This window comes from Xyrauchen texanus, chromosome 31, assembly GCF_025860055.1.
Source record: "Xyrauchen texanus isolate HMW12.3.18 chromosome 31, RBS_HiC_50CHRs, whole genome shotgun sequence".
Classification (NCBI taxonomy): Eukaryota; Metazoa; Chordata; class Actinopteri; order Cypriniformes; family Catostomidae; genus Xyrauchen; species Xyrauchen texanus.
This window is the reverse complement of record NC_068306.1, coordinates 26,705,608-26,721,913: the sequence shown is the minus strand read 5'-3', so window position 1 is coordinate 26,721,913 and position 16,306 is coordinate 26,705,608. Positions and strand designations below refer to the sequence as shown.

Sequence of the window (16,306 nt, the reverse complement as noted above, 5' to 3'; positions counted from 1 at the left end):
GTAATGTTTTACACGTTTTGGAGAGAGTGGTCCGGCTTTTGCGAGACACGTACTCTCTCTCTTTCTTCCTATGGCTAGGAAGACTTACGAGGCTCCGGGTTCAGCACGATCTTGGGCCGAGGTCCCCGTCGCTCAGGCGGCTGCTTTCGGTTAGCGGAACACGAGCAGCGTCGAGCGTCTGTTTCAGGTCTGGGCTGGGAGACGGGAGGCGCCGCCCTGGCTCGCTGCTGCAGCTGAGGCGGTCTCTGGCGGCTCTGTGACGAGCTGGAGCGCTTGGGCAGGAAGTGACGCATAGCCTGCGAATTCTTCTGGGCTTCAGTGAAGCGTTCAGCGAACTCTCTTACCGCAGGTCCGAACAGGCTGCTTTGGAGCGATAGGCGCGTCGCTGGTGCCCCTGCTAATGTCGACGGCACAGGGTCGAAGGCCGAGCCCGGCCAGTTGTGGGATGCAGCGTCAATGGAAAGGCTGTCATCCTTTTCGCTGTCGTCCCCTGACGCGCCGAACGAGACGAGACCCACCACTCTGGAGGGGTGCTGGTCTGCCTGCGTGAATTGAACTGGCGGCAGGGAGTCCTCGGGTGGTGGTGAAGCACGCGGGGACTGGCCCGGCGTGACGTCACTGAAGTCCGCATGCTCTGGCGGCCTCCGTGAGCGGCGCTTTTCTTGCGCGGCTCGAACAGAGGGATGACAGCACGGTGGTAGCAGGCTCGTTCGCGGCGAAGGCGGCAAAGCGAACGCGCAGCTCGGTGAGGCCCAGGAAGTCACATTCGGGGCATCCGCCTCGAGTGAGAGCAGCTTCTGCGTGGTCAGGAGTCCTGCTGTAGGCTTGTCGACGGCGGGCGAAAAGACTCCAATAATCCGTAGGATCCAGCGAAGAGAAGGTCTTTGCTGAAGGAGATTAAATCTAAAGAACTCTCATGACGGGCTCTAATATATAGCCTTAGCCACGCCCATCTTGGCGGGCTCTGCGCTGTGGCAAAGTGCGCTCATTGGTCGCGGCGTTCAGAGTCGCCCCGTCATTGGTTCGAGCAAGTTGCCGCAGCACAGCCAATGACCGAACTGCCTCGCTCATTGCTGTCTGCTGTGCAGCTGCAATGCGTTTTACATAAAGACTTCAATATTTCTCGAGAAACTGAGTTTTCCCATAGCGTAAGCTACTTACGCAATAGGAGAGACCTCTCGAAAGGGAACTGCGATTAATTGTGCAGCATTAAAGTGCTTCTAGTTAAAGCGACAACAGAGTTTTTGGAAATCCACGTTGGATCGTGGTAAAATGCAAAACACTGAACAAAAATATGTATATACATGATAAAAAAGAGCAGAAAAGAATCTAATAGTAAGCCTGTCCTGGATTAAAGCAGACAGCAGGGGTACAGGCTAGCTTTCCCAGGCTTTAGAGCTGCTCATGAGAGCCTACTCAAATACAGCAAAGCCCTGCTGAATCGGGGGCCGCTGCATGACAGGTTAGAAAAGGTTAGCTACAATAGTAGATTACAGCACTCAGGATATTGAAGTTCAGGATAGCTTCCAACCGCATGAGAGAGAGCATCAGCCTAGTGCCCAATGCCTACAGCTGCAAAAATAAAGTATCTACCAATGTTGTGGATACCTAAAAAAAAGTAATTCAGAGTAATTTTCATCCATCTAAGCCTGTTTTCATGAACAGATTAATGTTTACTCTAAACAAATCAACTCCATGTGATCGCCACCGATCATATTTGGGGCTCTATGGACACTGCCATTGCCTGATTATCTCTTGGAACTGAAGAGGAGAGAACAAACGTAGTGTATATCAAATCTAGTCAGGATTATGATATAACATTCTTTCTCTATTATTCAAAAGATTAAAAAAATAACTGTCTTGAACAGTGCGCCAGCTTGAACCAGTGCCAGAGTTATCATTATTTCTGAAATACTGTACAAGCACATTCCGTTTAAGAAATGTGATTATTCTTTTGATTGAATTACCAGTCTTGACAATTCCATGATAATGGGTAAATTCACAAGTTATAAACATTTATTGTTAAAGGAATAGTTCAAATAGTTTCATTTAAAAAAGATTACAAATTTTAATTTGCTCTGTCATTATTTACTCATCCTCATGTCTTTCCAAACCCATATGACTTTATTCCGTAAAACCCAAAAGATGAAGTTCCTGGTATAGATTCTGGTTTTCCAAACAATGAAAGTGAATTAGATCTGGGGCTCGCAAGACCCAAAATAATACAAATTCACAAATAAAATGACCATGAACACAAAAAAAAAAAAAAAAAATATATAATCACAATAAATTACATAAAATCACCAATTATCATACATTAATATGATAAAATGTAGTGTGATACATTTATTGTGCTTTTTTTTGTCATTTTGGAGATTGTCAGCTTGGGTCTTCATTCACTTTACTGAAAATAGTGGCCAAGATTTTCTTTACAAATGTGCATTTTTTGTTCCATGGAGGAAAGAAAGTCATACAGGTTTGAAATGACATGAGGGAGAGAAAATTTTACATTTTGTGTCCTGAAATAATTTTCGATAACATTTAATGATAATAACTTTTGCCCATTATTGTGGAATTGTCAAGAATCTTTCATTATCAATACATAACAATATGCTGATTTGCTGATGCCAAATCACATACTTCTTCAACTCCAGACATAAATCACAGAATCCAGTTTCAATGGAAAATGAAAATAAAATTTTTTCACAAGGACTTTTTAAACCTGTGACAGAAACTAAAACAGGATTTGTCATGTGGACCTGATGACCTGACAGAGATGGGGCTGACTGCGCTTCATAAGTCGGCTGTCATGGCACTGAGGACACAGGCTAATGAGAAATGAAAGCCCTCCGTCTACAAAGGGGACCAAGAACACAGACTGAACTGCTGTTCAGTTGTCCAGTCTCCTCACTGCTTATATGAGTCAACCAGAAAAGACAATGGCATTTCCCCACAGCAAGCATTGTCCGCTGAGGCATTCGTCTAGACATTTGTTGCATAGCTTTATTTTTTTTTTTAGATAATTCACCCCAAAAAATAAATAATTAAATCTGTCATAATTTACTCACCCTCATGCTGTTCTAATCCAAACCAATGTGACTTTCTTTCATGGAAAACAAAAGGTGATGTTAGGCAGAATTTTTGAGACTGACAGACCCAGTTCCGATTCACTTTCATTGTATGAAAAAACAAGCAGTGTCATATTCTTTAAAAAAAATCCTTTTTGTGTTTTAAAGTGGACCTATTATGCAAAATTCACTTTTACATGGAGTTTGTACATAAATGTGAGTCAGCAGTGTGCGTAAACAACCACCCTACGATGTTAAAAGTCCACACACTCCTCTTTCATATATTTCTATTAATCAGAAACAGTTTGTCAAAATTAATGGTTTTCATTTCTGCTCTAAAGTGACATCACTTTAGAGCAGGCCTCACCCACGACTGGTGACGGACTCCATCCTCCTCCCCTGAGTGATCTAAAAACAGTCCTCCATTTTTTTCAGTGCTGGAGCAGATACAGTGAGAAGTATATTATCTCAGCTTCGTAAACGTCAAAAGTGTTCTGTTGTTGGCTGTAAAAGAGAACATAAGAGTCTTCATGTACTCCCGGCATCAGAGCCACTGAAGATGCAGTGGACAAGCTGGACTGGTAATCTGGTACACCAGGCATTTCCCGGTGGGCCGACGCACTTTGGTGCTGATCAGGGGCGGACTGGCAATCGGGAGAACTGAGCGGCCCAATAGGTTGGCCACGAAATTGGCCGAATGGGCTGTGATAAGATAAAATGAGCCACCACCCAAAAAGAGGCATTTATAACATGGTATAATAAATGAACCGTGGGGTATTTTGAGCTGAAACTTCACAGACACATTCTGGGGACACCTGAGACTTATCTTGTAAAAAGAGGCATAATAGGTCTCCTTTAAGGAAGAAAGAAAGTCATATAGGTTTGGAACAATATGACAGAACTTTGATTTTTGGGTAAACAATCCCTTTAAGAAGATTTGTGAGCTAATTAAAAATTTAATGAGAAACGAAGGATGAAATGGATCTGCTTTAGAAGGATTTTCACTGCAAAAGTAATGACAAACTACAAAACATGACAAAATAATATCGGTAACACTTTACAATAAGGTTTCATTTGTTCACATTAGTTAACAACATTAGTTAACTTGAACTAACAATGAACAATACTTATTAAGCATTTACAAATCTTAGTTAAAGGTGTCATGACATGAGGAATAAAGTTTTCCTTGACCTAAAACTTAATAAAAACCTCCTAAATAAAAAAAAGAGCATTTATTTAAACCAGGCTCCAGAAACGTTTCATTTGGAATTTGTGGAACTTGTGATGTCACAATGACCAAATACATCTGCATATGATTGCCTCTTCAGCAAGACATCATTGCACCCCTAGCCATGCCCGGTGGTGCTCAGTCAGTCACACAGGTGAAGAATAGAGGGATGGAAGATTAATTTAAACCAAAGGGGACTTACACAGGAGCCTATCTGGATTTACTGTAAATGTTTTTCGACACTAGACAAATGGCTTTGACTGTTGTCATTCATCTCGTGCCTCTTTTAAAAGACGCAATGTCAAGTTATAACTCTAAAATGGAGACATCCATTGTGTTTCATTCAGCAGCGCTGTTTGTTATTGTTTTGAAGGCACTGCTGGACTGCTTTTGCTGGACTGCTTTTGCTATTTTCAGTTGTCAGTCTCTTGTAAATATGCACCTATATGGACGCCTTTGATCATTCTGATGCATTTCCGGCGATGTGCGGCACGTTTTAAGAGTGACACAAATCTGCTGCTGCCACAGACTGGGAGAAACATATGCCGTCCTGTGTGTAAACAAACACTGAAGATGTGACATGAGAAGACCAGCGTATCTGCTTTGGATTGTTGAAACACCCCAACATCAACATGGGTTGTATTACGTTTGTTTATTCAGAACATTTCAGTTTGGATTGTATGTGTTTTTGGGCACATATCAGAAATTATTGCTTGTGAACCAGTCACAATATTATTCAACCATGGCAAAGGAACTGTTATTGAAAGATGGGGCAGTTAAAACACTTTTGGACAGCAAAAAGCACAAGTAAACAATTAAATTCACGAATATTTCATATGTCATGACTGTTTGATAGTTTATGGTGCTGCTTGAGTGAACAGTTTAATATATTCACATTTAATATCACAAATGTGTTGGATGTGGGTTATATGTTAATCCTGAAATGTAGTTTTATAAATGTTTTGGTCTTGTGGAGTTTGTTAATTTTCTTCAGATTGTTTTTCATCTGAGGGGGCTGCACAATATTACCAATCAGAACAGTGGACGTTTTTATGTAAAGCTTGAAACCGAGTGTTTCAGACAGAGGTCCAGAGACAGGGTGGAAAATTATTATCCATCCATCCATCCATCCATCGTCAACCGCTTATCCTGTGTACAAGGTCGCGGGGGGCTGGAGCCTATCCCAGCTAACATTGGGGAAAGGCGGGGGACACCATGGACAGGTCGCCAGTCCATCGCAGGGCCACACATAGACAGACATACACTCACACTCACCTCCACATCCACACCTAGGGCAATTTTTTTGGAGACACCAATTAACCTAGCCTGCATGTCTTTTGGATGGTGGGAGGAAGCCGGAGTACCCGGAGAGAACCCACGCAGACACGGGGAGAACATGCAAACTCCACACAGAAAGGCCGGGGCAACCAGGGTTTGAACCCACGACCTTCTTGCTTGACAGTGCTAACCGCTGCACCACCGTGTACCACGTATTAGAGCTTACATGAACAATTGTGTTTCTATTAAATAACATTATCAAAGATTAATAAATGCTGTAAAGAAATATACTTAATTGTTTGTTCATGATACCTAATGCATTAACAAATTTTAATGAATGGAATCTTATTGTAAAATGTTACCATAATATCAAATGGGTTTTCAACACTAACCCCATTTTCCATTGGTCTGCCAAAAAGATAGTCCTGCCTGGCATGTTGGACGGCATGATCAAACAAACAGAGCAATGTCTTGAAAGCGCCACAAAGCCAACTGTTAATACTTTTCAGGAAGTCAGCCAGCAGATGGCTTACTTAGAGTTGTCTTTCCATATTAAGCTGGGACAGAAGAAAGTATTTAAACACTGAAAAAAATAACACTTTCACTTTAAAGAAATCAACATGTTTGCAAAACTTTAATGCAATTTGATGCACTTTTCAGAAGATTGAAACCACACCTGTCAATCGAATGCATTATGGCTTCTTGTATATCACTTAGATATGACCTTGTTTCCTCCCACTCTTGCTTTGGACTGATGAGCTCTGGTCTCTGAGCTGATTAAAAGCTTTGAGGAATGAGAGCTACAGAAGGATCATTAAATATCCAACACCTAGCTGTGCACAAGGCATCCTGAATTGCTGAGTATTTCCAATAAAATTACCAGCAGATTGATTGTTTGGGCAATCCTGTCTATAAAAACAAACTCAAACTGCAAACTGCAGAATGCCCACATAATGTCTAATGACCACCAACATGAAATAAAAATCTTTATGGATGTTCCTGGTCTTATTGTGAAGATGTGAGTTAAGGAAAGACCCCCTATTATTAGTCTATATTATTATAGACTATTATTGAGCTTAACATCTTACTCTTGTTTTGCAATTCATAAAAATATCGAAATTACTCATTTTATTCAATATATTGAATTATTCTCTGAATTTTTGGTAGTGATTCCCATAGTGATTCTTGGGGAGTCATACGTGTGTTTGACATAATTATTCAGTTCAAATGGGATTAACAGTCCCGTGCTTTCGCGCTACCAGCATTTTCATCGTCATGTGTAAGGGGACCCCCCAAGAACTCTAACTCAATTTGAACACTGTTATGGAGAGCATTTTATGTGACTTTAAGTTTACCACAAACATCACAGCTGTGTGTGAATAATACAGGGAAATGTCAAAACATTGTATGCCACATCATCATAATTTTCCACAAACATGTGATAAAGACATGGAGTGGTGGTGGCGTAGTGGCTAAAGCACAGGGCTGTTAATCAGAGGGTCCCTGGTTCGAACCCCACTGCCACCACCATTGTGCCCTTGAGCAAGGCACTTAACTCCAGGTTGTTCTGGGGGGATTGTCCCTGTAATAAGTGCACTGTAAGTCGCTTTGGATAAAAGCGTCTGCCAAATGCATAAATGTAAATGTAAGACATTATAAAATACCCAGCCTCCTCTAGTACTTATATTACCAGGTGACAAGAGATCAATGCCTCATTTTGTTTCCAGTCCCACCCAATTGTGACTCAGAATGGACTTGGGTAAATCCTTAAAAATTGCCAGGTCATGTGCAAGTCAATAACTCTTGCCCTGCACTTCTTCTCTATCATCACACCATAAACTGTGAATTATCCCTGTTCTGCTCCACTGCTCAGTGGTATATACAGGCAGAGATCATGAGCGAGGATATCTTAGGTCCACTTTTATCTTCAAAGCTGAGCTCTTTCCATTTTCATAGAAATGTTCAAGAAGATTTGTGATTATAATTTGCACTGCTACATTTCACTACATTAAGACAGTTATCGTAGGTCTTTACAGAGTGTGAATTTAATTCTGTTCTTCCATTTTCCCCTTTAGCAAACTCAAAGTGAAATGGTCCATCCCATAGATCTGATGCTAATGAAGTACAGATGGAAAGCAATAGGGCAGGATTTAGCTTTCAGACATGACTTAAAACCAAGCAGAGATAAAGGATGAAAGGTCATAGGGGTGAGAGGATTTTCATACTCTTCATCACCCGACACATTTTTTCCAGTGAAATCTATGAACTATGAACTGCTAGTGGAGGCTAAATTACAGTAGTTTCCAACCTACTGTGGCCATACTGTTCTACTGTAATCTTCTCAATGACAACAACAGCAGCTGCCAAAAATGTGGCATTCCTTAGAAATAGTTTAGAGCAGTGGTTCTCAACACATTCTTAAACATGGTTTCCAAGTTTCTTCTGATAGGGTTGCAGACAGCAAGGAAAATGCAAATAATTAAATGCAACTTTAATCATGCGTAGTTAGAATAAATAAATAAATAGGCCTTTCAACTTTTAAAAGGGAGGAAAAAACTATATGCATTTAGAACACAAAGCTGGCTCTACACTAGCTGATGTTTCCGGGGAAGGTGTTGATCACTTGACTGTCTGGACTCCCAGCTGATTTAATGCTTTGAAACAATGAAAATACACATCCTGCTTGCTTGAAATTATCTCTGGCTGTGGGTGGGGCGGGAACACGCCACCAAGGCAGTGACCACGAGTGCAGTTCATGCATAAAGTGTTTTTTTTTGCCAGATGACGTGATTTTTCCTGCAGATAAAAGTGCTTGTGGATGATGCATTTGGAAGAGATGTTTATTGCTCTTTGGAGTCAGCACGTATGTTTGTATGACATATGACTGACCATTAAAAGAAAAAAATGTGGTCTGAGATCACTGCCGAACTCAATGTGTATGGTAAGGAACCATTTTAATATACAATAACGATTGTTTTAATTAATATTTATACTACTGCTGCAGTGATAAGGCACAGAACAAAGTCAAAGGCAGTCGTTAAGTGTGACACCTTACCTCCATTTTTAATCAGTAAATGTGACAGGCTCACTGACTAGGAGGGCAATATTAGCAAAAACACTCATTAAGTATGACACCCCCCACCCATTTCGAGTTGTTCTGAGTCTGCTAGTGTAGAGCCAGCTTTATGTGCTATTCAAACAGACTCAATATTTCTCATGAACCACAGTTGGCATTCATATGCTGGCTTGCTTTATATTTCATGTTGTTTCAGTATACAGTCTTGCATAGCCAAACTTTTGACAATTAACATTAAGTCAGGTCTACTTTGCAGCTTAGTCTGGCTAAGATCTGCCCACTAAGACAGGAAGAGACCATTTGACTGACATATCAAGTGACCAGACAGTTTTTTTATGTGCTATTTTAGGGGCGGGTTTATCTGAAATACCACAATAATAAACCAGCATGGGAAAAAGCCATTAAAATAATGACACAGCATTCCCAGTCCTTGAACAGCTATACAAGTCTAAAAATCAGAATTTCTATGTCCAAAATAATCATGTATTGACTCACAAGTTCGCTGGTACATATTGGTAATTAAGGTAAAAGTATTTGGTGTGCTGTCCACAGTGGAGGGGCTTGAGCACAGGACAGCTTGAGTTTGAGCTCTTAGATCGCCCTGCCCCCGGACTATAGTACTAAAGCAAGAAATGGAAAGACAATTTTTTTTATAAATGGTAAATGCTTTAGAAATATAAAGGTGGAGACACGGAAGTGGAGGGATGCCGGATGAATCATAGTCTTTGCGAGGGAAGCAGCCGCCTATATATCCTTGGGATATGATTGGCAGGCCTAGATGAACATGCTCTTTCCAAACTTATGTTTGGAACTTAATTTATTCCACAGACATAAAACAAAGGGGAATGTACAACTGGGAATGGCCTTTTCAGCCACTGCTTGCCATTTTGAGTGCAATATGCAGTTAGTGAATGGACTGTGGGTGATTCGTAGGCATGCCATATGAGGCTGAGATTATGCTAACCCAAACTTTGAGGTTTGATTTCACTAAAGACAATGGAAAACACCAAGAAAATTCAAAAATTAACAATTATTAAAAAAGTATCATCAGAAACACAAAATCAACAACAACGTTTCGATTTTCTCTGCACTGCTTTTCTTCCCTGACAGCTGTCCATCATTATATTCATCACAAATCTCTAAGCACTACTAGGCTGTTAATCTAAAAGCAGACAGGCAAAGCTGGTGATATCTGCAGGCTGGAGTAGCAATTACTGTATCGTGTTAACATGGAAGCCTTTATAATAACAGTAAAAACCACAGTCCACACACTCCCTTCAATGTTTCTTAATTTTCAAACAGAAATTCGATTATCGTGTTCAAAAAAGTTGCTTGATGCATGATAGTGATACAGACATTAAAGGAACGTAATGATGATAAATGCTCTTATAATAATTTCAACACCTTTGCATTCAAAAAGGCTATTAGATCAGTTTATTTGCCAACAGTCATGTTGTAATATTTATAAGCCTGCAGGTATCACAAATGTCACCCTCTTCCAACAGGCAATGGTAGCATATTCATGCAGTCTTGCCCATATTTTGAAGGATGTGGGCAAGACTGTTTGAAAACACTATCATTCCCTAATGGAATGATTATAAGAGCATTTATTACCAATAATATAATTTAATGGCTGTGTGACAAGGAGGAGGGCGTGGCCGGGCTGTGAGGGTGCATGGCCGGCGCTGAATCAGCTGATCAGCAGGAGAGCGAGAAAAAGGAGAGCCGGAGATGTCTTTTCAAGAGAGAGAGACACATGCGGTCACGTTGTGTGTTTGTCTTATGTTTTATGTTGTTTTAAGTTAGTTTTACCATTAAACTTTACGTTGAATGTTCAGCTGGTTCCCACCTCCTCCTTGCAAATCCTTTAACTGTTACAGGCTGCATAACTATAATGTATCATTTGAGGAACTTTTGTTTGAACATGGTAATATAATTTCTGTCCATTAAAAGTGAATGAGCACTGGGGCTGTTATGCTCCAAAATTACAAATAAGCACCACAACTAGTCCTCATTCACTTTTTATTATAAAAGAGTGGTCAAGATATTCTTAAAAAAAAACACCTTTTGTGAAAGTCACAGGTTTGGAATGACATGAGGATGAAAAAAATGACAGACTTTTCATTTTTGGGTGAACTACTTGATGAAGATTTAATTGTAGTACTGGGTAACGCTAACCAGAGCTGAGCACCATAGCAGTATGCTGCCTTAAGCAAGCTATCATAATTAATATGATGTGCCAGTAAAGCTTGAGAGTCACCCCACACAGCCTCTATTTGAGTAATACCATCAGGCAGGGTTATCAACTCTTACCAGTAGATCTACCTTTACATGCGATGACACTGCTCTAAAACACTTGTTTTATATGGGCTTATCTCAAGTTAAAAAGTCTGTATATGTATTTGCAGGCAGTGCCTCCATAGCACTTTGACTGATTGATTACTCAAACCAGTACGCTATCTGTTTGAATGAATGGATTAAACTGATGGAAATGGATGGATAAGTTACAGAGTTAACCATTCACTATAACCGCTTGGACATCAACACTTTCAGTCACATCCGAATCAAAATAAATTTAAAATTGCTTGAAACACCTAATTATCTGTTTTAGCATAGTCATAATTTACTGTGGGATGGGTGGGATATGTCCCCACCACTTTTTGAAAGTCTATTGCAGAAGAAACATCTCCAGTTCTTGAGCAGGAGTTTCCATTTAGTTTGTGTATGCTAAAATAAGTGGCGATCCAGTGCTGGAATTTTTTATTTTTAATGTTATAATGTGTGTTCGTGCTCGTTGAGTGTAAGCGGGCGGCGATGCGCATCCAGACACATGCTCTTTTCACTCCGCTGTTCTGTAGCTCAAGCTCCTCTCCAGTGAAATCACAAAGCAAAATGCAAACTGTTGTACAAATGGCCACGAGACCAATCAGTCACCAAATGTAACCAATGGTTGTCCAAAACAGTAAGATAATTTGACATTTTCTGTTCACAAGTTAGTAAATATTAATGAGTTTTGTGATGTCACAACCTGCATGTCCCCACCACTTTTGAAAACAAAGTGATACCCCTGGTTTATAGTGAATACTACAAAACACATAGAATTTTAATATAGGCCTACATATAGGAGAAGTGAACATGATGATTCAAACTAAACTTACAAAGATCATCAAAACTGAAAAAGTGGATACAAGAAATTTTAAAAACAAGAGAATATCATTGGGTCACTTTGACATGGTCCATGTGACTGAACCCTCTTAATCCAGATTTTCTTCGATATCCATTGCTGATTAATTTTTGCCACACCCATGGTACTGAGTTGGAAGATTGGTCCAGTTGAAGCGTTTTAGTAATTAGTCGCTCAACTTAATCACAGCTCATCATTACTCAAGCACAGAGGGTTGTATCACTTGTACTGAGCTGGCTTATGTCCATGGCCTCATGGTTTTAGTACAATGACCCTTACTATATTACCCAGGAACTACTGCATCACTCCTGTTTAGAAAAGACTCCCAGTATCACCATGGCAATAGGCCAGGGGATAACAGATGGTGGGAGTGTACTCGGTGGCAGTTAAAGGCGGAGTGCTGATAGTAAGGGGGGAAAGTGGGTCAGGATCAGCCACAGCAGGACCAGACAAGGCTTAACACCAGACAGGCCTTACACACGCATACATGTTTACATGCACACATGAAACACAAACGAACATTGTTTTCAATAATACTTTCTAATTAGAGCTGCAAATGGAGAAATGCTTTTATATTTGTGGGTTTAAAAATGTAACTACTATTTTATTTTTGAACAATCTTCTCAGAGCCTGCTACATGACATTTTGCACATACTATTATGTTTGTATACTTTCCTATTCAAGTGAGGTGCATTAAATTGCACAAGTCATGGTAATTGACAATTAATAAAAATAAAAAATCTAAAAGTGTACGTCAGGTTCATGTGAAATGCTGTGGTTGGTTTTGGCTGTAGATCAGAAATACCCCTCAGTGAGGTTCTATTTTTGGGTCTTTCTCATGATTCCCAATGGAAACTACAGTGAAAATGCTTTAGTTTGACTTGAAGGACAGATTGAATGTAAGCAGAACATGAGGGAAAGACTCTAAAAGACTAAGTGCAAAGATGTGCTTGTACAATCAATAACCAGTTTTTAAACAGTCTTCTGCATTGTTTTGCACAGTTTTGTTTTACAACAGGCCTACAGAATGTACAAATATAACTTAATACATAATTTGTTGGATTATACACATGCATTTGAAAATGGGGCAACTTCACACATATTTTCTGCTATTTTCTGCATTTCAAACATATTTCAACAAAACCAGCACAATTAACCATTGGCTTATAGCAATACAATATCACATGCATTTATAACATGCAGCTTCTCTCAACATATAGCATCTGAGGCAGAACTGACAAAATATTAATGTCACAGGGTGTGAATAAAGACTTAATTCATGTTGTGAGTACGATAACTACATATTCACATTTGCTGCTCATCCTCCCTTTGAAAAGTTAATCTTGATGATCAGCTAAAATGGGGATTTATGACATGATATAGCACGAGAGGCGCACACGTGCACACACATCTCACATCTACATTATTTAGAATATAGCCTACCACAATATAACATTACCTATTGTTTTTAAATTAATCGAATTATAGGCCTAATTGACTAACTGACACAAATATCAAGAGGAGCGTGTGAGCAATGTTTTGTCTCTGGCAATTCATCAAGTGGTTATGTAGTGGACTGTTGACAATTTTCTTTATTTCAAATTTAAAAGCTGTGAGTAAAAATATTAACTGATTATATTCTTGGTGAATAGTTTCTAGACTTGTACTAGCGTTTTAAAGCGTGCGCACATTCACATTACTTGCGCATGTTGTTTAATGAAGAAACTATGACAGTGGACGACAATGCCTGGAGCACCCATAGGAACGATCTGAAAACATTTAAAAATTTTATTTTGTATTTTTTTAGAATATGTTTTTATGTGTTTAAGAACATGTGATACCATTTGAAAGAAAGCATATCAACTTTTAAGAAACATCAGCATTTTTTATGATAGAACTTTAATCATTAGAATTAAACTGTAGAAACCAGTTGACTTGTCCACTGATCTTTTTTTCTCTCTCTTTTTTCCCTAAAATAAATATGCCATAAATATATGCCTTATTCCCATTCCCATTCATCTAAATAAAAAAATTATAGGCAAACAAAAACATGGAAATGTCAAAGAACAATATCATTGTTTAGATGTTTACAAGAGGCATGGATGTAGCAGTCATTTTAAAAGGAGGACACAGCTGTCAGAAGGTGGCTCGAACAGACCCAACACTTACAGTGCAGTATTAATATATTACAGTATATATTAATATATAAGTATGATAGAAGTATTATATTAATATATACATATTCTTTACTTTTAATATTTTTTGTATTTTAAAGATTAAATTATTGCAATATAATTGCAAAAGTTTGCATATTTAGCTGCAAATATAAAGGGCATCTTGTGGAGCACTTGCTTCTGTTTCACACATTACAATAAAAGACTGAGCACAAGCTGGTCCTGAATAAATTATTTAATCAATTACAATAATGCCAGTTATGCATGTGCTCAATTTCAATTTTTACTCTGTGTTTGTGCATTGTGGGATTTAAAAGCATCCTAGTGGCTTGAGTGCTTTGACTACGTTCAAAAAAGATTTATTCAGATCCATTTATTCTGTTTCCGGTTGATGTCTTGTGTAAAATGAGTTAGTCAATAAATCAACGATCAAAATCAAATTTTAATCCTTTAAAATGGTTATGTCAACAGACCTACAATGATAATTTAGTAGAGATTTTAAGCATTGTAGAACAACATCATTTCCCTGCAGTTTGTGAGCTGATTATTATTTCCTTTATTTTTCCAGGAAGGTCCCATTGAGATTAAAAGAAATCTCTTCCTCCAGGGAGTCCTGGCCAAGATGGCCACACTACAAAATTACACACAAACACACAACATATATAAAACATTCCAGAAAGTCAGAGCACAACATTCATCATAAATCAAGTAAAACAACAACATGATTCAATCATTGTATGCTGTAGTACATTTTTAAATACATTCAAAGGAGGAATTGTTTCTAGAGGGACAGTAGCTTGAAATTCATTCCACAGCCATGGGGCATAGTAGGAGAAAGATGATTTTCCATGCTCTGAATGTACCCTAGGTACTACTAATTTAATCCCATTAGATGATCTAGTGCTATAGTTCTTTCTACATAAACATAGAAGACTAGTAATGTAATTTGGAAACAGACCCATCAATGTCTTTACAATAAATACTAACATATGGGATTTCCTTCTTTGATATAAAGAGGACCAACCCAAATAGTTGTACAACAAACAATGATGCGTACGTGAACAAGAATTTGTTATAAAACGCAGTGCAGCATGATAAACGCCATCCAGCCTTTTCAAAAGATATGTAGAAGCATGCATGTAAACAACATCACCATAGTCTAAAATAGGTAAAATAGTACTCTGTATTATTCTCTTTCTAGCTGTAAAGGAAAAACATTTTTTTCCCGAAAAAGAAAACCCAATCTTGGTTTAAGCCTTTTCACCAAGTAATTAATGTGAACATCAAAGGCTAACTTCTCATCGAGCCATTTTCCTAAGTATTTATAAGTTGGTACTCTTTCTATTTGTAAACCCTCAATAGTCAGAATAGGCATAACAGTAGACATAGAACGGCTACGTGTAAAAAGAATATACTTCGTTTTATTTACATTTAAAACTAATTTTAGTTTCAACAAAGTAAGCTGAAAAGTATAAAAACAATCCTTAAGAATTTCAATAGCCTGAGACACAGAGGATGCAGTGGAATAAATAATTGTATCGTCAGCATAAAAATGTAGCTTTGCCGATTGTATTCCCTGCCCCAATTCATTAATAAAAATAGAATGATGAGCATGACTTTATCAAAAGATAACAAAAATAGTCTTATTACAATTACAATAGTTTCAATAACATCTGAATGTTTTCATGTATAAAAAAGCATGTCTACATCTTCACTTCAGTAAAATGAACACAGAAAATCTATCTTATATCCTACAGTTTGTCGACTGCACACCAACATAGAGATAAAAAAACAGGAGCTGATATTAAAATAGTTTTACATTTTTAACTCAGATCTAGTCATCTGCTTAAATTGGCAAAAAGAACCAATCAAATTATTACCTCACAAACGTAATAAAAAACTTCAATTAAATGAAGACTCAGGCACTGATATGAACTCCACTTACAATGTGTGCAAAAACAAGGATTGTCCTTTGTTTTTTTTTCCAGCAGTGCTTTTCCCGAAATTCCGCCAATCAAGAATGCTATGCTGATAAATAACTCTTGTTTGTGTGTTCCACATCTCTAGATTATTCATTTACTTCAACATAAATGCAGCTAAAAAACATGGATAAATGAGCATTGTTGAGAGCAACTTTGTATAAATGAACAGAGCATTGATTAGACTGTCTGACTGACAATCTATAATGTAAGGGTTGTTTCGGCTCATGAAACTCACCTGTGATTGGCTGGATGGTCGCTCAATCAGCTCAAAGTAACAAAATACAAAGAATACCGTATACAAATTTGGACTCAATAT

At 38.5% G+C, this 16,306-nt stretch overlaps 1 protein-coding gene across 3 annotated transcripts in view; it reads right to left on the bottom strand.

Moving 5' to 3' along the window:
* Positions 1-16,306, bottom strand: part of LOC127625304 (nectin-1-like) — a 41,046-nt gene that overhangs the window by 23,297 nt on the left and 1,443 nt on the right. The window lies entirely within an intron of this gene.